Consider the following 25,346-nt stretch of genomic DNA (forward strand, 5'->3'; position numbering starts at 1 on the left):
TGCCTCTTTCTACCAGCCAATCAGACTTTTGCCTCTTTTCCCAATGCCAGGAAAACTGCTCTAATATCATATTGTGCTATTGCCATACTCTGAGTAACTTTCATATAAACTCTCAATTCTAAATGTTCCAAGCCAAATGCTTTTGGAACATCAAAACATACCATTTCTCTCTCAAGCTCTTGCAATAGAGAGTGTGGGTTTTCAAGACAATTGCTTCTGCTGATCTCATTTGAAAAATTCTATTTGGAAAGTTAGAACTGAACAACAAAGTCTTTGTTCTTGGCTGTATGTGTCTGTCCCCCAAAGCGGAAGCTGCCTCAGTAAGAATACAAAACAAATCAGATAACATTTCAGAAATACTATCCTGATAAATCTTATCGCCTAGACCTGAGTTGTTATACCACATGAGAGGAGTACTCAATCATTTATAGCTCTGTGCTAATAAGTCAGGCTGATATCCATGCATATTCATAAACAGAATTGTTAGTTTATCAAAGATGTGTTACAGGTGAGCTAATGTTAGATGGAGAGGGTAAACTGTTGGTCAGAGTTTAAATTCTGACTCCTCTCTGATTCACTTGGATGACTACAGTGTATTAAACCTTCCGGAATCTTATCTGTCATATAGACAGAATGACTCACTTATGAAAATAAAGCACATTGTCTGTTCTTTTGGAGACTCTATGGAAGGATCTCAGCAGCTGACCAAATTTCTATTGTTAGAGACGTAAGATAAATAGAAATGGTTCTTGAAGTGACCCCTGTTCAGTTCCTGAAATAGCAGCTCCTGGGATAATCACCACTGTGAATTGCTGCTCGTGGCTGTGTTAGTGGAAGCCTGTGGGGTGATCAGGACCACCTGAACACTGGATGTGTCTCGGTGGTTTTCATGCTTTCTGCTACTTAGCATTCAGAATGACCCATAACTCTTTCTAAATTGCCGTGAAAAACCTCTATGTTTTATCAATGGGAGTCCCAAGTATCATTGCCCAGTAATTATAAGACCTACTTAAAGTTTTTCAAGGAGTAAAATGCTATAAAATATGGGATCATTGCAAACTTCAACTCTATGCACATGTTAGGTTATTGTTATTAATTTTCGCTAACTCTCCTACTTTGTTTTTCCTTCATCTATTTTTATTTTCAATGCTTTGGGATATTCATGCCTATAAAGCTTGATTTTTAAAGAAAGTAATCTTTTCTTAAAGTCAGCACCCTAGCTGATCAGTATCTTCTTTTATCTCAGCATCTTTTTCACTGTTTAAGTCATGTCCTGGGATTTCTTTGGTTTTTTGGGGGGCCCGTGACTCTGTTTTGTAAACATCGGATCGGATACACTTCCAAATGTGATTTTTTTTATACTGAACCACATCCTCTACTGCATGTTTTTTTTTCTTTGTCTTTGGGCTTGTCAATTATAAATTAATTCATATTCAACATTTAGATAAAGTGCCAATTATGTGCAAAATATAGTGATAGTACTGGGAAGGGGGATTAGCCCAAGGTGTGCAGGCTTCCCTCTTGAGTACCAGTCAATGGTGGTGCCATTCACCAAGCCTGGGAATACATGCGATAAAGCAGAGAAGGAGGGGAGGTTAGGGGCAGAGTGGTGCCGGGGGTGGGGTTGCTAGAGGATTGCTGTTAGTTTTGGATATGGAGAAAGCTTGAGATATCCAGGGTGTGTTACCTTGGAGAGGATCTGACTCCAAGTGGCAGATCGGGGAGTCATTACGTAAAGACTGTGATTGAAGCCAAGGGAGTGAATGAAAGAAAACAGAAAGTGCAAATTAGTAGTCACACTATAGTCACGGGGATATGCAATACAGTATGGGGAGTGTAATCAATAATGTAGTAAAGATTATGTAGGGAGCCAGATGGGCACCAGACTTATCAGGGGGATTACTTCATAGACTGTAGATGTCTGACCACTGGGCTATATAACCTGAAGCTGAAGTAGAATAACATTGAATGTCAACTATAATTTTATGTAGTATATACTGGGGGTGCCAAAAAATGTATCATATACACATGACTTGTATTCATCTTTTGTTATTGGTATATATTGAGCATTACAATTTTAATACAGTTTTTTCCTTTCTTAAAATGTGTATACATTTTTTTGGCACCCTGTGTGTGTGTGTGTGTGTGTGTGTGTGTGTGTGTGTGTGTGTGTGTGTGTGTGTGTGTACCGTTTGTGTATAGTCACGGGATGTGGAGTACAGCATAGTGAAGATAGTCGGTGGTATTATAACAGCTATATATGACGTTAGAGGGGTAGTAGAGTGGGGGGTTATCTCTTTGTAAGGGTTGTAAATGTCTATTACATTGCTTTGTATGCTGAAACTAATAAAAAGAAAGGAGGGAGGGAGGGAAGGAAGGAAGAAAGGAAGGAAGGAAGGAAGGAAGGAAGGAAGGAAGGAAGGAAGGAAGGAAGGAAGGAAGGAAGGAGAAATGGAGAGAAGTTGCACAGAATAACTACCAGATTTGCCATGGTTATTCTTCTGTAAACAGATATCCTGTGGGCAAGGAACCTTCAAATAGCTGTAGTGATGCTGAGGTACTTATGTGCTGAGTGTCATTGGTACGCTTTCTGGAAACGACAATTTTGAAAATCAGTGACAGTCTTAAACTAGAGCGTCTCAGCCTTGGCACTATTTGCATTTTATTTCAGATAATTCTTTGTTGTGGGGGCTGTCATGTGCATTGCAAGATGTTTTGTAGCATTTCTGGTCCCTACCAGATGGTAGTGGCATTCCGTTCTCTACCCTTCCCACTCCAGCTGTGGCAACCAAAACTGTCTACAGACATTGCTGAGTGTCCCATGGCCTAGATAATGCCAACAGAGCAAGTTCTTCCCTGTTTGTATAAAGCATTTGGGGAGGAGCTATGTTAGCTTTTCTGTTCCAAAATAGCTGAAAACTACATTTGCTTCTTCAATTATCCTGATTCCCATTTAGGAAGCAGCTTACTCATCCTGGAGGATTAAGTAATTTCATAGTTGTTTTTTTTTTAAATTTTAAAACATCTACTGCGCATAAAAACACACCTAGCTGCTAATTTCAAATGAAATCTTGTTTCCTCTATGTGTGTATCATATATAAATGAAGGGGATGCTGTACTCTAAATAGTGAAATGGCCTGTTGTTATGACACAGCCATTTCACAAGAGTTGTTGTCAGTTCCTGATGTGCCAAACATCCTAAGGCAGGCCGTTCAAAGAGTTACCCAAGAACACTCTTAAGGATGGAGGTAAGAGGGTGGGGTTCAAGTGAAGCAAACATGACTTGGTTACAGTAATTTGAATGTAAAAATATTAAACACAAGTTCTATTTAATAGTATTTAATATTTTTAAGAGTACATTCTTTTATAGTTCATGAAGAAAAAGAATATAAGAAAGTAACTGAATAAATTACCTGCCATGCTCGCTGAATTAATTTATAGCTTGAAACACTCCTCTTAGAATTCGTTATTCAAGTTTACAGAAACATTTATAAGGTACACTAATTTTAAGCACTTAACCTGTACATGTGTTGGTCTGAAATGATGCTATTAATCTAGTAGACTGTAAGTTCTGTGAGGGCAGGGATTTTGTTCTTTCTTTCACTTTTCTTTCTTTACATCCCACATTTACTTCCATGTTACAGTGCAGTGAGTGGCCCGGGGAGCAGCCTCAGAGAGTATTTAGCGTCTTGCTTGTTTGCCTCTGTTTCTTCCCTGACCACTGGCCCCCTTCCTCACAGCCTCGTATCCTTGACACCCCGGTTGAGGAGAGATCATCACTTCTCTTCACAGGTCTTCCAGCATTTCTTCATGAGCTCTCATTAAATTGTGGCTACTGCACATTTTAATAGGCCTCACAGAAGTGTAGCTATTGACTTCCACCTCAATCTTACTGTTGTTCTACCAAATGTAGGGAGGGGAAAATATGAATTCTAGCCTTTGCAACATGTATTCAGCCCTCACTCAGAGGCCCTTACCTATCTTCTCAAAATCTGATCATAGCCCTTGATTAATAGAAATGGAGGAAAGAGGAGAAAAGACGTAGGGCCTTTATATTGCTTTTCATCCTGAAGACAGGAAAAGTGGTATCTGGGCAGCTGAGAAGGTGAGGGCCTTCTCTGTGTACTATTTCTGCTGTCATCTGGTTGGAAGGGCTAAAGCCACTTTGGAACCAGCAACTATATCATTTGAGGCAGAACTGGGTTTGGGTTCATCTAGTCTTATATAGTACGGGGAAGATGGAGTGAATATGGTATGGTAACTGAATCTCATCCCATGAGAGTCTTCATGGTGCAGCAGGCAGAGTATGCTTATCCAAGCTTAATTGCTGGCTCCGTGTGTGTATGTGGGCTACTTGACTTGTTGGGTCATGACTCCTCATCTGTAAAGCCCACTCAGAGTTGTGAGGATTTAATGTGATCATTACGGAAAGTGCTTAGTGAGTTGTAGCAGCAGTTTTTATGGTTTAAATAGTGACTGTAGCGATTGTTTATTTGCTCAGGAATTAGATGATAACTATTTAAGAAATTGTTTTCTGGTTGTTGAAGCTTCGAGATTAAGATTTCTGTTTTGGCTTTGCCACTAACTAGGTAATATCCTTGGTTAACTCATTTAACTTGGTGGACACTGGATTTCTTGTATTCAAAACTGTTGAAATGGATGGACTTTCATGTTCTAGGCTCTGAAATTCTGTTTTATTTTGCTATTTCAAAACCTAAGTCTCTTTTTGTTAAAAATAGACCTATCAACTAATTTGAGTTCGACTCATCTGCTAGGTTTAAATAACCATGGCAATCGTGAAGTCATTTATAAATACTCCTATCATTTTCAGGTAAGTATGTGCAAATAGAATAAATAGCTTAGTTGATATTTTACAACTTAATTATGTGTTAATGAGTCCTGTTCAAGGTTAGGGGATAGTATAAATTTATTATACTGTCCCCAGAACACCCATCCTGTCACAGGGATATGTGACAAAATTCTATTAAGATGATATTTGTAACCAAATGCTCATAATTTCCAAGCAATCTGTTCGTGTAGGGGGGTGAATCATATATCCTGTCTGTGTTTATATTTTTCTCCTTCTGCCATATGGTTATTGTATAAACCAAGAGATTATGTACAATTAAGAGACAACAACTCTCATTCCAGGCCTCACTTTTCAAGTATCACTCACATTCTCTGCTCTTATGGAAAACTACTTAAAGATGCCTTAAAGACCATCTTTTTCTTTTATGTATTTCTGTTTGTTTATAGTGTTTGCAGCAACCAATATCAACAGATGGTTGGTTCCCTCATATATAATTTTTTAAGATAACGACAGGGAGTTAAGTTATTAGGCCTCACATCTAATCCACAAAAATGCTTTCAATATAAGCTGTGCTCAGATTTTTTATTGTTATTGCTGCTGCTAAATAAAAGTCAGTGGAGATATAATACAAAATTTAAAAACTAATAAAGAGGATATGAATTGACATAGAACGAAAACTCAATTTTTGCCATAATGATAGCTAATATTATAGTAGAATGCTTACTGCAGGGCCAGGCATTATGTAAGAGCTTTATGTGCATTATTTCATTTAAACATCCCAACAATACTGTAGGCAGGGGTTATCACTCCATTATAGACGAAGAAGCTGAGGCTCAGGTTAAGAACCTTGCCCACATTCACACAACTCATGAGCAGCAGAGCTGGGATTGATCCAAGTTACCCAAGTCCAAAGGCCATGCTGAAGTTGCATTTTAAAATAAAATTTCCAAAATTTCCTTCATACAACAACACTGGGACTTATTTTTGTTTATATCAAATGAAGTGACAAATTGAGTGGTTTCTGGAGAAATTTAAGTCCAAACAATGTTAGTACTGAGATCGTTCAGATTATTTTTGTTATTAGCATTTGATGAATAAGACTGTGTCATGAACTGAATTGAACATGGTTATAGAAGAATTCGGAAAGTACCTTAATTCTCCACTCACTGTCGTGCCAGTTGTAAAACCACATTTTGACAAGGTTATTGGTCATAAGTTATTTTCTTACTGGTCATAACCAATTTTCTTAAGTTTTCTGAATAGGAACAGAAAAAAAATTAAATTGTTTTTTAAAAGCATTGAATGAACTGAAGCCAAAATAAATACGTAATTTGCATAAAACTAGGGCAGTATATGACCACCATCCTAGATGGTTACTTATCCATGAAAATATGTTTAATATTTAAAATAGTCCTGACCTAATTATTAATATTGAAAATTTTGCAGAGTAATTATATATAAACTTAAGATACTAAAAGAATAACAGAGGTAGAAAGTAACAAATGTTTAAGCACTAGAAAATGTAACTGGACAATCATCCTTGTATCTCTCACACAGTTTAAATCAAAACCGTATAAATATGATGGTTTACAACCCTTCACAATGTAGACTCATAGCACTTCTGACACTTCTGCTCACCAAATATGTGGGGTTTCCCCCCACTAAGCAATTCTCCATGACACCAGCTGCGTGTCCTCCAATGTAACTCAATTCTGTCAGTATCTGCAGGTAGACAGGGTCAGATTCCACAGGTTAGAGACTTCCCTTACCCACTTCAGGTGCCAGTCTCAAGTAATAGGTCCATGTTACCCACAGCTTCTGTCTGACTCGGTTATAAAGTGGAGGTATCCATGACCCCCTCCTCGGGTTTGATCAATTTGCTAGAACACTTCACAAAATTAGGGAAACACTTTATATTTGGAAAGAAAACAGTCTCATGATAGTCCTTCCTAGGTTCAACTGAGTAGCAGTTTTCTCTGTGAAATGAGGTGGCTCCTTATTTTAGGCTTCAGTTGTACTTTTAAATTAAATATACTGTGGTTAACATCTTCTATTGGCTTAGCTTTTCAGGCAGGAGATATAACTGTTAATGATTTAGCCATGATAAATGTAGTCTCATTGTGTGTGTCTGTGTGCATGTGTGTGTGTGTATACACACATATACATATACATAAATACATACACATATGTACATATATATAGGCAGCAGTGTGGTTCAAAAGACAGACTTCTAATTAGACAATTACTGGATAACAGAAGAGGATGTTTTCAATTTTGTATACTTCATGGTGGATGGTTTTACTCTAAAATCTAGTAGTTTTCTGATTCAAGTTTATAGTTTCTGTGATTGCTTACAAATGTGAATACCTCCATTAAGAATACATTTCACATAGAGAAAGGCAAACACGGTATGATCTCACTCACAGAAACAGAATAGATTGGTGGCTGCCAGGGACTAGTGGCGAGTATAAGAGGTGGAGGAAATTGTGAAGGTCAAAGGGTACGAACTTCCACTTAAAAGATGAATAAGTTCTGATGATGTACAGCATGACTGTAGTTAATATTATATTGTATACTTGAAAGTTGCTAAAAGAGTAAATCTTAAAAGTTTTCACCACACACACACACAATAGTAACTGTGTTAGGTAGGTGATGGATGTGTTAGCTAACCTCTTGTGATCACTTTGCAATATATACATATATCAAATCATTACCAATTTATGTTAAACTTATATAATGTAATGTGTCATTTATATCTCAGATTGGGGGGGGGTAAATTTGCCCATTAGAGTTATAGTTTCTTTAATGTTATTTATGAGACTTCTTTTAAAAAGAAAAAAAAATGTTTAGCCTTCAACACATGAGTTTATTGAGCAGCTACTATGTACTGAAGCACCAAGGTACAGAAGTAAGAAAATAAAGTCCCTCCTGTCATGGGGTTTAAATTCTTACATTGGGCAGATTACTTTTGGTTTAAAACCTTAGTTTCTCTTTTCTTTAATACCTTTCTCCCTCTGTCCACACACACCCACATGCCCAACCCCAAAATATATACATACATATGCACACACATTATACATATGATATTATACACATATATGTATGTATATGTATATAATATGTATGATATAATATAAATACCTGTGTGGGAGAAATCATACATATATTTTAATGTTTTTATGATAAAACCTTTAAATGAGGGGATTAATTATGTATAACAATAATGCACATTTTTAAGAATTAAAATTTTGCTTTTGAATATTCCCTATTATGTATTCCAAATTTTCTGCTTAATCTTCTGGCTGTATAATATATCTGTCTTCCACATTAATTTGTTTACATCTTTTTTCCTTTTTCTTGTTTGACTGATATAAAACCACACAGAATGATGGACGGTGCCCAGTTTCTGCCTAAAAGTCCAGAAGCATTTAGTCATCAGTGACAGGTTCTGTTTTCACCAGCTATTGGTCAGCTTTTCATAGTAGAGGTGCCTATGGAGAAAAGGTCACCAGACTGAGCTAAGGATTCGTATTTTCAGGGGCTTTTGCAGCTTGAAGGGACTTTAGCATTTGTTTAATCTAACTCGAAGAAAACATGTAGAACTGTGATTACAGATAGAGGACATGCAATGGGTTAAGACACCTCCCTCCTTTGTTTAGAAGGATACCAGAGAAAATCTTCAACAAGACTTTGTCTTCCCTTAAAAATGTCAACCTTGTAAACATCTTTTCATCTGGCTTGTAGTTCTGTACAATAAAATGTCCTGGAGCAGCAAACAATGATTGCTGACGCTCCCTTTCCCACTTTTCGTGCACATTGACAGCTTGTTCTACCTTGCTTTTTGGCGGGTTTGATGCCTTGGGGCGGGTTTGATGCCTTGGGGCAGGCTGCTTAAATGGCTCTGAGCCTCACCCAAGCACCAGGAGAGTGAGGCTCTGCTTTTTCCAGCCCCAAGTTCCTGGCTTGGGGGTTATCTCCTAAGCAGTGATGAGAATAGTCAATGTTGGGGAGTACGAACATTTATTCCATGATGACGAGAATTAGCAGAAAGAACAAAAATTTAGCAGAACTAGTACATTCTGTTAATGAAGTGGACACAAGTTAACACATGAAGACACACATCATTCTTCATCTTCATGCTAATAACTCTTTGGGTTGTAATTTTCTTCCAAAGTCCTTCCCAGAAGTTTCTCCCAAGCGGGAGTTAGAGTGGATGTCATTATGCCTCTAAGCATGGCTTCCTTTATTTTGATGTGTTTTTTTTTCTCAGTCTAAGGCCATTGCTGTAAGATGTCCTAGGGTGGCATCTTATGGTCAGGGCACTAGGAATGGAGAATTCCCTGTATTATATGGAGCAAGATCTTTAACCTCTATTAGGTCAGATCTTGTCCATGTTCTTGGTAACATTTCTCTCTTGGCCCCTTGAGCATAACAAATATGAGTAATATACTATGTATGTGAAAACACAGTAGTTAAATCAATATGAATGAATAGTTCTGCTGTTATTTCCTTGTTTTGATTCTCCCTCAGGGTCTGAGATTCAGGAGATTACATTAAATTAATATTATTGATATAAATTTTATTGCTTTTTTTATATGCTCTTTGAAATTTCTTTGGTTTATGTTTATATAACAGCTATATGCATAAAGAGTTTGTATTTTTATTTGCACACATTTAAGTATTATAAAAGTAATTAAAGTTTATAAATTAGTTTGGAGAATTTTTCTTATAAAGGGAGTTTATTTGAACATTATTCAAGTTGGGAAACATTGGACAAGGGCCTCTGTGAGTGCAGTTTGCAAAGTACTGGCTTGGATGATGGGCCCTGGGAAAGCAAACTCTCCTCTCTCTGATGAGTCCAGCCTCCCAGGGCCTCATCAGGCTCGCCACTGTTGCTCATGGCTGAAATTTGATGGTGTTGGGGGCCCTGTAGTTATCCACTTTGCACTCAATTAGCGCTTGGAGTCTGTTAAAGCCTAAAGGTTAATTTAGAAATCATATAATTCAAATGAGGTCAAATTAGATTAGGAACAATAATTTTTATTTGACGATCAAAATTTGTTTTTGCTAGGGCCCTCCTTCCTTTTAATACCAATTTCCCAATCTTTAAGTTTATGATTGGATAATTTGGTGATGATGGTGATCATGATGATAACAATGGTAGCAGCTACCATGTAGTGAGTGTCTTCAGTGTGCCAGGCATGTCATGTATGGAATTAGTGGTTCTCACAGCAACTTTGGAAGTAGACTGTATCATTCCTGTTTTACAGATGAAAATCTAGGCTCAGAGTAGTTAATTTACATGCTTAAACCACACAATTAGTCAATAAAGAAACTAGATTTTATTTTTAATCTGAGTTTTTCTACCTCCTTACTGCCATCTATATGCATTTCACTACTTATGTTGTCTCAATTTCAAAACTAAATATATGTTCTTTAAAGATGGGAATGTAAGGACCATTATTTGAGAATTGGAGTTTTCTTTAGAGTTCTTTATATAAAAATGATTATTTCAAAATAGATACCAGCTCCCTGATCTTATTTTCTGGTTAACTTCTTATCTTGTGGTTTTAAAAAGTGGTGCCAAATTAGACCAAATGGACATAATCAACATTTATAGAGCCTTTTCATCCCAGAACACCATATTATACATTATTCTTTAATGTACATGGAACATTCTCAAGGATAGACCATATGTTGAGACATTAAAAATAGCCTCAACAAATTTAAGAAGATTGAAATCATGCCATTGAAATTGGAGATCAACTGCAAAAAGAAAGCAGGAAAAGCCACAAATATGTGGAGATTGAACAACATACTACTAAAGAATGACTGGGTCAGAGAATAAATACAAAGGTAGATCAAAAGATACATAGAAACAAATGAGAATGACAATATGACATATCAAAACCTTTGGGATACAGCAAAGGCGGTAATAAGAGGGAAGTTTATGTCATTATAGGGCTATCCCAAGAAACAAGAAAAATCCCAAATACACAACCTAATATTATATCTTAAAGAACTAGAAAAAGAAGAACAAATAAGTGAAAGGGACTAGATCCAATTAAAAAGCTTCTGCACAGCAAAAGAAATCATCAACAAAACAAAAAGGTAACCAACTGATTGGGAGATGTTTGCAAAGAACACCTCTGATAAAGGGTTAATATCCAAAATATGTAAAGAACTCAACAACAACAAAACAGTTCTATTTAAAAACTGGCAGAGGATCTGAAAAGATACTTCTCCCAAAAATACATAAAAATGACCAACAGATATATGAAAAGATGCTCAACTTTACTAGCTATTAGGGACATGAAAATCAAAACCACAATGAGATACCAACTCAAACCTGTTAGAATGGCTATTATCAATAAGACAAGAAATAGAGGATGTGGAGAAAAGGGAGCCCTTCTCGCATACTGCTAGTAAGAATGTAAATTGATACAGCCATTATGGAAGACAATATGGAGGTTCCTCAAAAAATTAAGAATAGAATTACCATATAACCCAGCAATCCCTCTTCTGGGTATCTGTCCCCCAAAATTTGAAAACATTTATTTGTAAAGATATATGTATCCCTATGTTCATTGCAGCGTTATTCATGGTGGCCAAGACAAGGAAACAATTGAAGTGTCCTTTAATAGATGGTTGGATAAAGAAGATGTGGTATATATACACAATGGAATAGTATTCGGCCATCAGAAAAGATGAAATAGTGCCACTTGTGACAACAGGGATGGATCTTAAGAATACCTTGCTAAGCAAAATAAGTCAGATGGAAGAAATCAGGAACCATATGATTTCACTCATATGTGGTATATAAAACTGAAAGCCACAAATGAACAAAGAAGACAAACAAAAACTCATGGACACAGACAATAGTATGGTGGTCACCAGATAGTTTGGGGGGAGGTAGAAAAGGGTAAAGGGGGTCAAATATGGTGATGAAAGAAGATTTGACTTTGGATGGTGAACACACAATACAGTATACATATTCTGTATTATAGAATTGTATACACTTGGAACTTATATCATTTTATTAACCAATGTCACCCCAATAAATTTAATAAAAAAAGTGGTGCCAAAAGAGATCAATTCTGCAGGTAGCACAAACATGATTATTAATATTACTTATCTCATCACTTAATTTTGTCGAAAGAACTGAGCTTTCACATTTTGCAGATTGGATACTGAACTCTTAGTAGCTGCAGCTTACTGAGAATTTGTAGATTTATGTCTTAAATGTCTTTTCCCCAGCTACCCCTTTCTCTCCACTGCCTTGCGCAGTGAGCAGGGTAACTCACTGTTCCAGCTACAATGTTGTGTCAGTCATGCAGAACCAGCCATGCTCCAGTTTTAGAATTATGCTTGGCTATACCAGTGTAAAGTGATACGCTCTGGCATCATGAAGTTGTGGGACCGAGGGGCAGTAACGTTGAAGGTTATGTTAATATTCCACCCTCATGGAGGTTTCCTGGTTTCACTGGAAGCTGTGGTTTAACACATAAACTTCAAATAGTGTAGATTAAAACGTGTGGAAAAGGTGTGCACATAGACAGCACACATATTTTATGTCATACATTTTTATAGTAGAAGTGAGAAATGATTATTTTTCTTAAAGACAGAGGTTTATGAGTGATTTCTTGGAAGTTCTTTAAGACTGTGGATAGTCACATAACAAGACCTTTGTATGTTTCCCTTAATTTACTGGAAATAATCATAACATGAATCCCCATCAGAACCAAAGGGGTAGTGTATAATAGATTATAAAAGATCTCTATATATACTTAATAGAAATAAATTTACGATTAGTAAAGGCCAAAACCAAATGAGCATTATTTTGAATCTAGCTAAGATGTGCCAAGTGGGGGTGCTGGTACCTCTGAGAAGATGACAGACACACTGGCTGTGGCCATCATTCTCACTGTGCTTGGCCTGGCTGAGCTCCCAATGCTGATGGCCGAAATTAGCAATTTCCATTTTTAAAAACTGGTGATGGTGATCACGGTGGTGTGTGTAGGGGGGAGGTCGGGTGGGGTGGGGGTGGGTGTGATAAAAAAATTCTACAGCTGTCCTTTCGTGTAAAATAATTTTTAGAAAATTATATTTCTGATAAAATTATTAAAACTTCTATCAATAAAACACATCTCATTGATTGCAGACATTCTTGGTACAGTATTTCTCTTATGAAGGACTAAAAAAATAACAGCAAACTGATTTTTACTTTCAGTAGCATATGAACACAGTGGAGGCCTCCTGGTAAGGACTTGACACTGTGAATGCTTCAGGAGTGCAGCGTTACCAAGTGCATTTTTTTTATTAGTTTCAGGTGTACAGAACAATGCAATAGTTATCCTTTTCACCCCTCAAAAGAAACAACTCCCCTCCCCCATCAACTGCCCCCCCAACCCTGATATCATACTTATCTTTTACCAAGTTCATTTTTTTTTTTTTAAGATTTTTATTGGGGAATTGGGGGATGGGAACAGCACTGGGGATTTGGGGGAAGGGGAACAGACAAGTTGCTGTCGTTTTTTGTTCTTCAGTCAGTTGTGGAGGACGTTGCTTCACTGGCCCAAGTTGGCACCATCATTGCGCTCTTCCTGGGCGAGGCAGATCAGTCGCCAGCTTCTGGATGGCCGCTCATGCTGGCTGCTGGCTACATAGGGTCCCATGGTAACCCACTGCCACAGGGGCTGCAGCCTACGCTGTTGCCGGTGACTCACGGCAGCCCAGCTCCAGGTTGAGCTGTTGTTCAGCATCTTAGCTGTGGAGGGCAGTGTCACTGTCCCTCATATGTGGGATCGAACCGGGGCCCTCTGGCGTCCCAAGCCAGTTCTTAACCATTGTGCCACTCGGCCAGCCCCCAAGTGCATTTTGAGGAAGAGTTTCCAGAGCTGTAGGCTACTTTTTTTTTCTGTACATTTAAATTTTAAAATGCTGTAATTGTGCTCTGGTGATGTCATTTTGGAACATATAGCAAGACTACCGAAAGCTTAAAGTTGCACATTGTCTTGGATAGTTTCTTGTATTTCTGGGTTTTAGAAGCACGTGAAGAAATGGTTTAAGTGCCTTTCTGTTGAAACACGGAGCCTGCTCTGCTAAATGTAATGTTCAACGAAATGCATATTTATATTGGTAAATATCCGCAAAATGTTTGGGAAGGCCAGAATGGAAAGCTGCCTAGTTCAGTGTATAATTTTGTGGGTAAAGATAACATGGTAGAAAGTACATCTTGACATTTGAAAAATAGTATTGTTTTGCTAGAAAGATGTTTCCTTAAACTATTGGGTTGTCAGAAAAGACATGACGCATTTTTGCAATGAAAAACATAGAAAAAAAGTCACGACTTTTCCGACAACCTAATATAAGTCGCATACTCTTGGGCAGAATCTGGTCTGAAGACATATTTTGCTTGGCTTTCACAATATTAAAAAAAAAAAATTTGCCCGCCTTAGTCAGGGACTGTGCTCCCTGGCTGTCCTCATTACCCATCACTTGTTATTGCCTCAGTGTTTTACATTACTTCCCCGGGTGCCAAGGCATTTGTTTTGTGTCCCTGGTTAAGAGGAAAGCTATTCATAGGCAGCCTCTGATTTCTATGCCTCATACTTTTAAGTCACTGTCAGACTGAGAAGAGAAACCTCTTTCTCTTCTTCCTTTTCCTTTCTGCTCTTGGCTCCAGTCTCACTTTGGGCAGCATCAGGTCCCTGGTGGACTTCAGAAAAGGAAAATAGAAGCAGGGAGGAAGGCCTGTCCATGCTTCTCCAGCAGCGATCCTCGGGTGTCCAAGATGATGAGGGAAACTAGGGACTCCTTGCTGCCATCTGCGGCCAGAAAGGGGGAGAGAAGGCACCTTACTCACCTTGCCTACCTGTCTGCTTATTTCTTGCCCCTATATTTTTCGGACACAGCGGAGTCCAATTTATCCATACTCATTCATTTAAGATATAATTTTGAAGTCTGCTGAATGGGGACCATATACTGGGCTAGCGGAGGGCTGTAGGGAAGATAACCAGATGCAGTGTATCACCACTGTGGGCTTTAGTTTAACTCGTGTGGTTTTAGTTCCCACATGAGACTATCAGGTCTCTTCCATATCCTTTTTCCCCCATTCTACGGTCTCCTTAGAATTTTTATTCCTCTCTTTTAATTTTCAGTGCTCCCCCACCCCCATCCCCCCAAATAGGCTCTATGGGTTACTCTCTGTTTTGCTTCCTTGACTCATCTTTGAACAGAAGGATATCATTCTGTGCAGACTCCCTTGCCAGTAACCAGGGCATGGGGATTCACTTTGATTCTGCTCTGTTTGTTCACTGGGTGGTGGGGGATGGGGGAGGGGGGGAAAGGGTGGGGGAAGAATTCCCTTCTCCAATCTCCAAGCAGAAGGGCAGGCTGTGCAAATCCCGGCCTGACCATACAGGACAGGAAGTGCTTCTCCACTACCAGTCCTCTACCTGCCTCTGCCACTCTGAACTAGAGGTCACAGACTGAGAGCACGGTAAAAGTTAGGCAGATTAAAGAAAATTATTGAAACCCTTGGTTTTAGACAGTATGCAATGTATGGTGACAGTGGAAGCCATTTAAATGTAATATTTTAAAAATGCTTTGCCCATGAGCCAAATATGGTATTTAAGTTTTTACTTTGAGGGCCTGGTTCTAAAACAGTGTTTCTCAATTTTTTTTGGAACTTTTTTGACCCAGTGCGCACACACACACACACACACACACACACACACATACACACATACACACGATGATTTTAAACCCGAAGTACAGTATTTTACGTCTTTTGGATCCTTCTCTGTGAATAAATCTTAGAACTCAGATTGCTTATTCTAGGAATTGAAACCTTTAGTAGTTTTTGATAAATACATGCCCCAAATATTTCTCAAAAGATTTATGTCAATTTACATTGCATAGGTAATGTAAGAAAAATTTTACTCTACCCTTGCCAAAATTTAAATTATTTGTGACTTTAATGGATGATGTGTTATTTTATTCTTATATTTTGTTTATTTTTAAAAATTATTAGAGTGATGGCACATTTTCATTTCTTACTAATATTTTTTCTTTTATAATAATCATTTTATTCATAAAGGATATAGCACAATGACCAACTTATTATGATAAAGCACAAAACCTGCTTGGATCACTCCTGAAAAAATGATTTTTATCATTTACAAACTAAGGTATTATATAGGTATGTGTCACTTTTTGTGGTACAATGGCCACAGTCCACTTACTCCATTCGTACTTGTCAATAAAAAAAGTTGCAGAATTGAGAATTATAAGTCAAACAGGAATGGGTTATTAATATTTTTGTGGTTTACAAGGAAATAAAATTACAGGGGTTTTTCCCCAGGAATAAACTGGGGTTTGACTATAAATATAAATTGATTTTTAAATATTGCACTGTATTTCTGAACAACTAATATTGCATCTTAAGTTCTCACTAATATTCATTCCATTAGCAATGAATTTTGACACTGCAATTCTTGACCTTGAGCTTTCTGTGCCTCTCACCTTCTCTATCAAATAATCAGCGAGCGTTGTATAGACAAATACTGCCATTTCTGCTAAAGGAATGTTTTTCCTGACATCACCTATCATATAAATAATTTCTCCCCATCATCTTGGTTTTAATGAGAGTAAGAAATGTATGTACTTTCTCTCTATGCTATCTTAGTCATATGTGCTCAAAAATATATGTGTAACTTTTGCTGAAATATTCTTTGAGTTTTACTGTGCCATTTTTTTGAGTCGTACCCAAAAAAGACCCAAAAGATTTTAAGCTTTGCCCATGCATTATGAACTACACATGATTTTTGTTTCATAATGGACTAAAAATCCATTTACTCCAACAGAACTGGACCAGGTTTCAGAAAATAAAAGCATTTATCCATGGTGATGCAGAACTGTAGCAGTGTTTATACTTTTGATCATTCCTTAGAGAGGTATTACCTTGGAAGACAACCAGCTGGCTTCAGGGAAAATTGCACCCTTGGTATGTGCTTAAAACAGCAGTGTAAAATGTAACTGCTGACAATCTTGGTTTTGGTTAAGGTCCCTTTCTTGTTATTCACGGCGTGCTGGGAACACGGGGGATGATGTCAGCTTCTACCATTTAGAACTCTTATGATGGCCAGACATAGTATTTCCCTCCGTTGTCAACACTTGAGAAAAATTTGCCAAATGGAGACTTACGATTAGAAAATGAGGGAATATTAGTAATAGTTGTTTGTTTTAAGAAGTGAAAAATTCATCTTTTCAATGTTATTTTAGAAAAGTTCTCAGGAGTTAAAATTTAAAGTTTAAAAAAAATCTTTGTTTTTAACAAATATAACTTAATTTTTAATTCTAGTATTCAGACTTAACAATGTTTAAATTGCTTTTTTTTTTTTTTAATACGTTTTGCCTGAGAACATGTGGGAACCCGTATTATAAGCCTTTAGGGACCTTGGTTAACTCATCTTTGTTACCCCATAGTATTGGTACGTGTGAGCGGCTCAAGAAATTGTTTTCAATATGAACCAATAACCTTTGGAATTTATATAACATTAAAAGTTAATTGGGAGATTGCATATAATGCTCAAATAAGATAATAAAGGTATATTTTCTTATTTGAACGAATTCCAAACTTTGTTGGCTTTATTCTATCTCCTAATTATTGGCCGATTATAGAGCAAAGATATGAGGCTCAGAAAGTTCTAAAGTGTGTAACTAGACTCCATTGTTTCATTGGGCAGGAGACTACAGCTGATGTTACTGTTTATAAGTTATCTTTGTGGTTCCGGCCAAATGATTTACCGTTGAAGATTTCTCAGGAGAAGAGTGCTGTCTTAGATAATCTGTTTGGCAAAGGATCTATGTGACATTAGTGATCTTAGGAAAAAATGTCCTTGCGTCTGTTTTGGAATGGAGATGGCAAGGAAACCAGATGTGAAGCTTTTTTAAGAAAAAGGACATGGTGAACCATTGAGTTTGATTATGTCTTTTTCCATATACAGTATCATATTCTGAAAGATTTTATTTCCAGTTCTCAAAGGGGTCAATTGAAGACATTAGATGGTTTAAGCACTCTTAAAACACTACCTGTATCAACAACAAAAATCAAACAGCCTGATTAAAAAATTAAAAAGAAAATATTAAAAAATGATTAGTAATTAATCATTAGGGAAATGCAAATCAAAACCACAATATACTACTCTACACCCATTGGGATGTCTACTATCAAGCAGAGAAAAACAAGTGTTAGTGGGGATGTAGAGAAATTGGAACTTCTGTGCATTGATGGTGGGAATATAAAGTGGTGCATCTGCTGTGAAGCAGTATGGTTATGCCTCCAAAAACAAAACAGAACATAGTATTACCATGTAATCAGCAATTTCACTCTGGGTACAAATGTGAGAGCAACCCAAGTGTCTGAGAGATGAATGGATAAACAAGATGTGGTATATGCATATAATGGAATAATATTCAAACTTAAGGAGGGAAATTTGACACATACTGCAGCATGGATGACCCTTGAAGACATTATGCTAAGAGAGATAAGCCGGTCACAACAGGACAAATACTGATGATTCCATTTATATGAGGTTCCTAGATTAGTCATTCATAGAGACAGAAAGTGTAATGATGGTTACCAGGGGCTGGGGGAGTTATTGTTTAATGGGTATAAAGTTTCAGTTGGGGAAGATGAGAATGTTCTGGAGATGGATGGTGGTGATGGTTGTACAACAATGTGAATGTCTTTAATGCCACAGAAGTGTACACTTAAAAATGGTTAAAATGGTAAAACAAACAAACAAAACTGGAACTTTTTAGTCAGCTCATAATTATAACCTAGAGGCTAATCTAGGTTTGTGAGTTATCTGTGAGTTTTCAACCGCTTCCCCCAACACACAATATGTGTATAACATCATGGTAACAAAACAGTATTACTTGGATGAAGGTAAAGTGCCTGAATTAATAATAAATGTAGTAGAATGGTACCACCAATGGTCTTTACTGTTGGGTCAGGTTCTAGATTTCCCAAGTGGAATGTAGTAGCTATTGTACTCCCACTTTTTCAATTATTAGGAGAATATAAGCATATTTACAGTAAGGTTTAGTTATATGATATTTCTTCATGCTTCCTGCCATTGGCGAACTGCAAAGAAGATGCTTAGAAGAGGCCAGATGGTTCTAAGAATAGAAGATATAGAAGATACAACACTGATTGTGTTTCAAAAGTACAGCTTAGTGTTTTAATAGTAATCCATGTTAACAATTTTCTTAAATTCTACAACATGGAAGTCAACAGTATTACTATCCAAGTGACATGCTATAATGTCTTCTTTTCAGACAAAGAAATTGATAGAGTTGACGCAGAGACTGGGTACAAGTTTTTGGGAGTATTTTAAATCCTGCTGAAAAATGATAGGGCAGTGATAAGAATGAAATTACAAAACAACTTAAGAAGTGGCCACTTCAATCTTGGAAAAATTATTTTGGCACTCAAAAAATTTATATTAACTCCTAGAGGCAGTTATTATACTTTGTGTGATGTTTAAGCTAATGGGAAAGGTGGAAAAAAACTTTTAAGACATATTTATTTATATACTCACCCCTGTTTAGCTACACATCTAATAAATGCCCACCAGTCCAGTACAATACTTTTATCATTGTAGTGACATATCCTTTTGTCAGTAGGAAAGGCAACTTATGTTCAGTACCAAGGAAAGGCTATATTCTCTGTGTTTGTGTATTTGTTAACAATCATGCACTAAAAAAGATGTACATAAAATCAGAAACATATTTTGTACTGCTAACTCCTTATTCTAGAAACTATGTGGAGTTGGAAATATAGGTTGAAAGAACTGGCCCAGAGGGCTCTCTGTCAGAATTAGAACGATGGTTTGAGCTTGGTGTTTAGGACTTTGTTTTCATTGCCTTTTATAGCATTATCAGTCCCTCTTAAGAGAGTAAAGACATCACAGAATTGGAGGCTTGTCAGTCATTCATTTAAATTACTGTCTATGTATGTGCTTTTAAAGACATTTATTGACTATCCACAATTATATATTAGGTATTGTGGTTACATAAGGAATACTCAATACTTTCTGAATTTTGTCCTCTTGAATGATTTAGTCTGCTGGAGGACATACACACACCTACCCTATGGAAAAGAATACCCCCCAAAACAAAGAAACAAAATATGTAGGTACTTTTTCAAACTGTTTATGTTTTAATAATGTATACATTTGCCCCAAAATAATAAAATGAGCATACTTTGCTCATTTTAATGCATACTTGTCATACACTATGTTCAGCAGGAGACACAAATATAAATAACACCAAATCCCTGCTGTATTCCCATTTGTGATTTTGAGTGTGATTGGAAGGGGGAATGAGAGAAGTCCACTGGGCTATCCTATGAGGTAAATTAGTAGTGTTCCTCACGAGGGGTACAGCAGTGAGTGACTCCTTGGACCTAGTATTTGACTTTTGTGTACTCTGGTTTTGGATTTCATAGAATATCTTTGCATTGTCGGTGACCTCAAATTTTATTAGGAAATGGTCTCTAGAATGTATACCAGGGGGTTTATAATAAGGGAAAGCCTAGCTAGTTGCGGGGACTGTGCAGGAGGGATTGGATGAGATGGGTCTTGAGGGAGGGATAGAATGCCCCCCAATTAGGGAAGGAAATCAGAGACAGGAAAGCATGGGTCACATTCACCAAGTAACGATTGGCCTGATGTGACTGGAACCTTGGAGGGACGATGAGGAAACCAGATGAAAGGTAAGGTTGATCGACAGAAACACGCTCATCCGACATGCTTTGAAGTAGCTTTCAGAAAGATGTCCACTTTTAATTTTTGCAAAAGTGATTTTTAGTAGGCTCTTCAGTGTTTCAGCTTTGATTATACAAATAATTCATGCAGGAATGAACTAGTGAGGATGCGTGAAAATTTCCCAAACGTTTCATGCCTTCCTCAGTATGACTTGCTCATTCTTCTCCTGTTGACTTGATTCCCTTCTCTTTATGCTTCACTTGCTCCCTTACCTACTTTTTCCAGATGGGTGATAGAGCTCTGAGGATTTAGTTTTTCTCAGTTTACACCACTTTCCTATAATACCAAAAATATTTGTAACTCCATCACTAATATCCTTGCCAAAATGGACTTTTCCGAACTTTCTCTGGAGTTCGTGACTGTTTTTTCTCTTTTAGCATTGGCGTTTCTCCAGTGGAATATCAGCTTCTGGTCTGATTGTGTGTGAAGATCGTGGTGATTAATAATAGTTACTAGGCATATATTAATACTTTTGTGGGCCTGTGATTTTGAGGTTTTTCTGGTTAATTTTTCAAGTGCGTTTGGCTACTAAACAAGAACAAAAAAAACATTTCAAAAATTTAATTCACTTGCAGTGATATTTGAAGCTAATTAAAACCATATCTTTGATGACTCTGAATGGTATAAATAAATATATGTTTTTGATCAATAAAGCACAGGTATATGAGTTGACTCTTCTGCTTGTATTTCTAAGCAGATTTGATTTCAAAAGGAAGTGGTAAAGGCCAACTTTGATGTTTCCTTTGCCTTTTGTTAGCCTTATATTTAGAAAGAAAATGTTAAAAGAGCTATAAATTGCCTATTCAAAGTGTTACTTTTCTACTTATCAGAAGTCAGAAAAGGTGACCAAACTTGGTGTTGAATTGCTCTGTAGGGGAAAAAAATCTTGCTATAGATTTTGAGTAGGAGTAAAATATATGTATATTTTAATATACATATATTTAATATACATATATACATATATACATATTAAATATTTACATATATACATATATACATATAAATATTTACATATATACATATACATATTAAATATACATGTATTTAATATACATATATTTAATATGTATAAAATATATGTAGATATAAAACATATATGTATATGCATTTTGCTTTTTGAATGTCATTCTTTCACTTTCAGGCATATGCAAGCTTAATGGTCTGCCTGGCTGTATTATTTTCTCCTGGAATGACAGCATAACAGTTTTCCTGGTTGGATTGTGTAAAATGTTTAAAGGCTACATTCACTAAACCATATGTCTAATGTTTGGGCAGCCAAAATCTGTGCAGTCATTTTAATGGAGTATAACTTAGCAACTCTGCTATTACCACAGACTTCTTGCTATTAAAGCTATGTTAAAATATCCTCAATTTGGAGTCTATTATTTCATATTTAAATTGTTCGGGGATGTGCTGAAGTATAGTTTTGCACTATTTTAAAGATTGATTTTGCCAAGAAAGCAATAGCTTCAATAAGGTAAGCAAGGACGTGCTTAATCTAGTTAAGTTATTTTAATAGATTTAACTAGTTAAATTGCTTGAGCGTCTGCTATCTCCTGAGCATTGTGCTAGGTATCCTGCCTAGATAACTTGAAGTGACCGCCGTTAGGAATGACGTCTGGGTAGAAGATGGACAATGGGGAACAGTCATGAAGTGGCCAAACCAGGAACGAAGTATCCTCGGGGTTCCATCGGAACAGGGAAATGGTGATTCTTCTGTGGTTGGCAATGTCATCCTGCGTTGAGTGTTGAGATTTTGATACCTCCTCTTGTAATAGATGCTGCTGTTTCTCAGGGGAGGGGACGACTAACTGAAACGGTGAGAAAATGAGATTCCCTGGGAGAAATCCAGGGTAGACCAGTGCTAACTGACTTAGCAGCCACACGGTGTTTCTGTGTGACTCCTAGCCTTTCAGATTTGTTTTTTTAAAGTTTTCTTGATACATCCTCTCAAGCCCCTCTAGGAAAGAAAGCCCTTTTGTTTTGTGTTAAAGGACACAGAAAACAGTCATTCACAGTCCTGGTCTTTCACTGGCACAGATTTCCCTGGTGCCATTTGTCCTCTCTAACTCACTGGTGCGCCATCTGCCAACGGCCAGGGTCCTGGAGCAGGTCGGAGTGGCAAGAGTTTGAAGAAGCAGATACGGGAAAATCCAGCCTTATGTGTGTGATCTTTCCTGGCTTAGATAAGTTCAGCTTTCATATTGAAAAGCTGTTTAAACACTTCAAGTTTTTTCAAGTGACGGAATACATTTATCTCAGAAGAAAACTTGAAACATTAAAATTGAAACATAAATTTTAAAGTATTATTGGTAGTTATATCTATAGTTATTTATTTAAAAAAGGTTAGCAGCTGTCTCCGGTGAAAGGCCCCATATTAATTCATACTATCTAAGTACTTGCATGTCAAAATGCTGAATTTGGCTAGTAAAATTTCCTGGCAGTTATATATCATTGTGCCTCAATGTATGAAAATCAGTTGCCTGTTAGAGTTGACAAAAACATGTAGTTTAATTGGAATAGCTAACCAAATCCCAAAGAATAGAAAGAGTAACAGTCTGTTCAATTTTGTAGATTTGTAACAAGCTCATTATCATAATATTAAGTGTTAATTTCCAAAATAGTATAGAAAAGAAACTACCTTCAGAAATTTTAGTAAATTAAAGCTGAATGATTAAAAAGCATACACCAAGTTTAATTTATAGTATAACTTACAAAATCATTGAAGTGTATTTATAGACTCAGTCTTTTTATGTTATTTGCTAATCGTTTGAGAGTATGACTTGACAGTATCAGTGTTACTTCTAAATTTTGTCATTTTCCAGGATTTTGATGCAATTTTTTTATACGTTTTAATGTTTTTTAAGTATTAGGGTTGATTTTAAGAAGCAAAAATGAAACTTAGGTGCTTTCAAAATTAACTGAAGTATTCAATGTAAAACGCTGAGCTCAAAACCAGGCACATAGCAACTCCTGTGACAATCAGTTGTTTATGATTGTGATCAGTATTTCTGACTCCTCTCTTCTTGCCACACACCCTCTCTCTCTCACTGGTCTGTATAGCTTGACAATTTCCATAAACTCACAGTGTTACTGATTTTCATTGTGTCTACCCTCTTGCTTTTGGTGTTTTAGACATTTCTGGACTTACTTCCATAATTGTCAGTGCGTAGCTCCTGTTGTAAGAGCACACGTTTGTATGACACACACAGAGGTGTCGAAGAACTTGACCTTCTCTGATCCCAGCAGTTTATTTCCTACTTTGCCTAGGAGCCAAGAGCTTCATGGTCGAGAGATGAGCTGGATGTGATCCTGACACGCGCAAGATCATACAGAGACTGGCAGGGGAAGGCTGCCTCCCTGTGTTTTTAGTGTGCCTGTTTGCTGATAGAGTTTGGAACCGGGGTTTCCTTGTATCTGAAGTTAGTCTTAAGATACCATAAAAACCATTGTTGTATTTTGAGGAAATGACTACAACAATATGTATTTGTTACTTTCAGCATTAATTCAAATGCTTTCCCTTTAGTTTTATTTATTTTAGACTTATGTAGACTACTTTCAAGAACGTGCAAATACTTTTTATATAAAGTAAAAAGCCGAAGTCCATTTTCTACAATTTCTTCGCTGTCATTTCTCAGGAGAAATAAGTTTTGATAGTTTGGAATGAATCCTTCCAGAGTATTTATATATGTCAGCTCACTATGTATAGCTATATTTATTGGCATTCCACTGCTGTGGTGATTGTTTTTTCCACAAAAAAATGAGGTTATACTGTTCAGTAATTTGCTTATTTTGTCAATTAACTTATCATGGACATCATTTCATAGCCTCAGTCTTTTTCATGGCTGCATAGTATTTGACTGTATTGATGCATCTTGGTTTATTTAGACTTTTTCCTGCTGAAAGACATTCAGAAGGTCTCTGGATTTCATCTGTTTACACATCATGTTGCATGACCCCCATGGGTTGGAAGCTTTTGTCCTGGGTGTATCTGTGCTTAGTTCCCCACCACACCATACAGGCTATAAGAAGCCTAGGCTGTCTGCCTAGGTTGCTTATTGGCTTTCAGGAATCATTCCAAGGTTGTCATTTGACTTTGAATAGGCCTAAACTCAGATAAAAAGCACCAGTTCTGTTGTGTGGAGTTTTAAGGTAACAGCAGCATTTTTATAGAAGTTTTGCCTTTCTGTGTCTTAGAAAATTAAGATGCACCATCTAAGCTGAGATGGATTTGAGCTACCTCATCCTTAGATGCTTTTACATTGGCAGAGGTCTGGGATTCAGAGCTATAAGAAAGGTCTGATGCTCAAATCTTTTTTTTTTTAATCAGTAATCCTTTAAGGACAACTTTTAGAGAACACTTTGAGAATGTTTTTGTTTTTTCATGATCGTGGACTATTTTTGTCTCTTTATATTTCTAACCAGGTACACCAAAATTTAATTTGTGACTGTCATAAATGACGTAATTAATCACTGATAAAATCCAAATACCAGTATTCCAAGGTTAGCATTTCATTGGGAGTAGGGATGATGTTCATTAAGGGTTCATAAAATTTTATGTTCTTCAGTCACTATTTACTTAGTAGATACAGTAACTTGTTTTTGTTATAGCTGCTGGCCATATCTTGGAATTTAATATCTGCTGGCTTAAACTGCTACATACTTTTAAAATTCTAAACTCCAATTGCCTCGGATGAAGG

The 25,346-nt window shown here is 36.8% G+C and overlaps 1 protein-coding gene across 1 annotated transcript in view; it reads left to right on the forward strand.

Moving 5' to 3' along the window:
• The window catches only part of BCKDHB (branched chain keto acid dehydrogenase E1 subunit beta), a 183,712-nt gene that overhangs the window by 100,351 nt on the left and 58,015 nt on the right, over nucleotides 1-25,346 (forward strand). The window lies entirely within an intron of this gene.

This window comes from Hipposideros armiger, unplaced genomic scaffold (assembly GCF_001890085.2).
Source record: "Hipposideros armiger isolate ML-2016 unplaced genomic scaffold, ASM189008v1 scaffold_169, whole genome shotgun sequence".
NCBI classification, from domain to species: domain Eukaryota; kingdom Metazoa; phylum Chordata; class Mammalia; order Chiroptera; family Hipposideridae; genus Hipposideros; species Hipposideros armiger.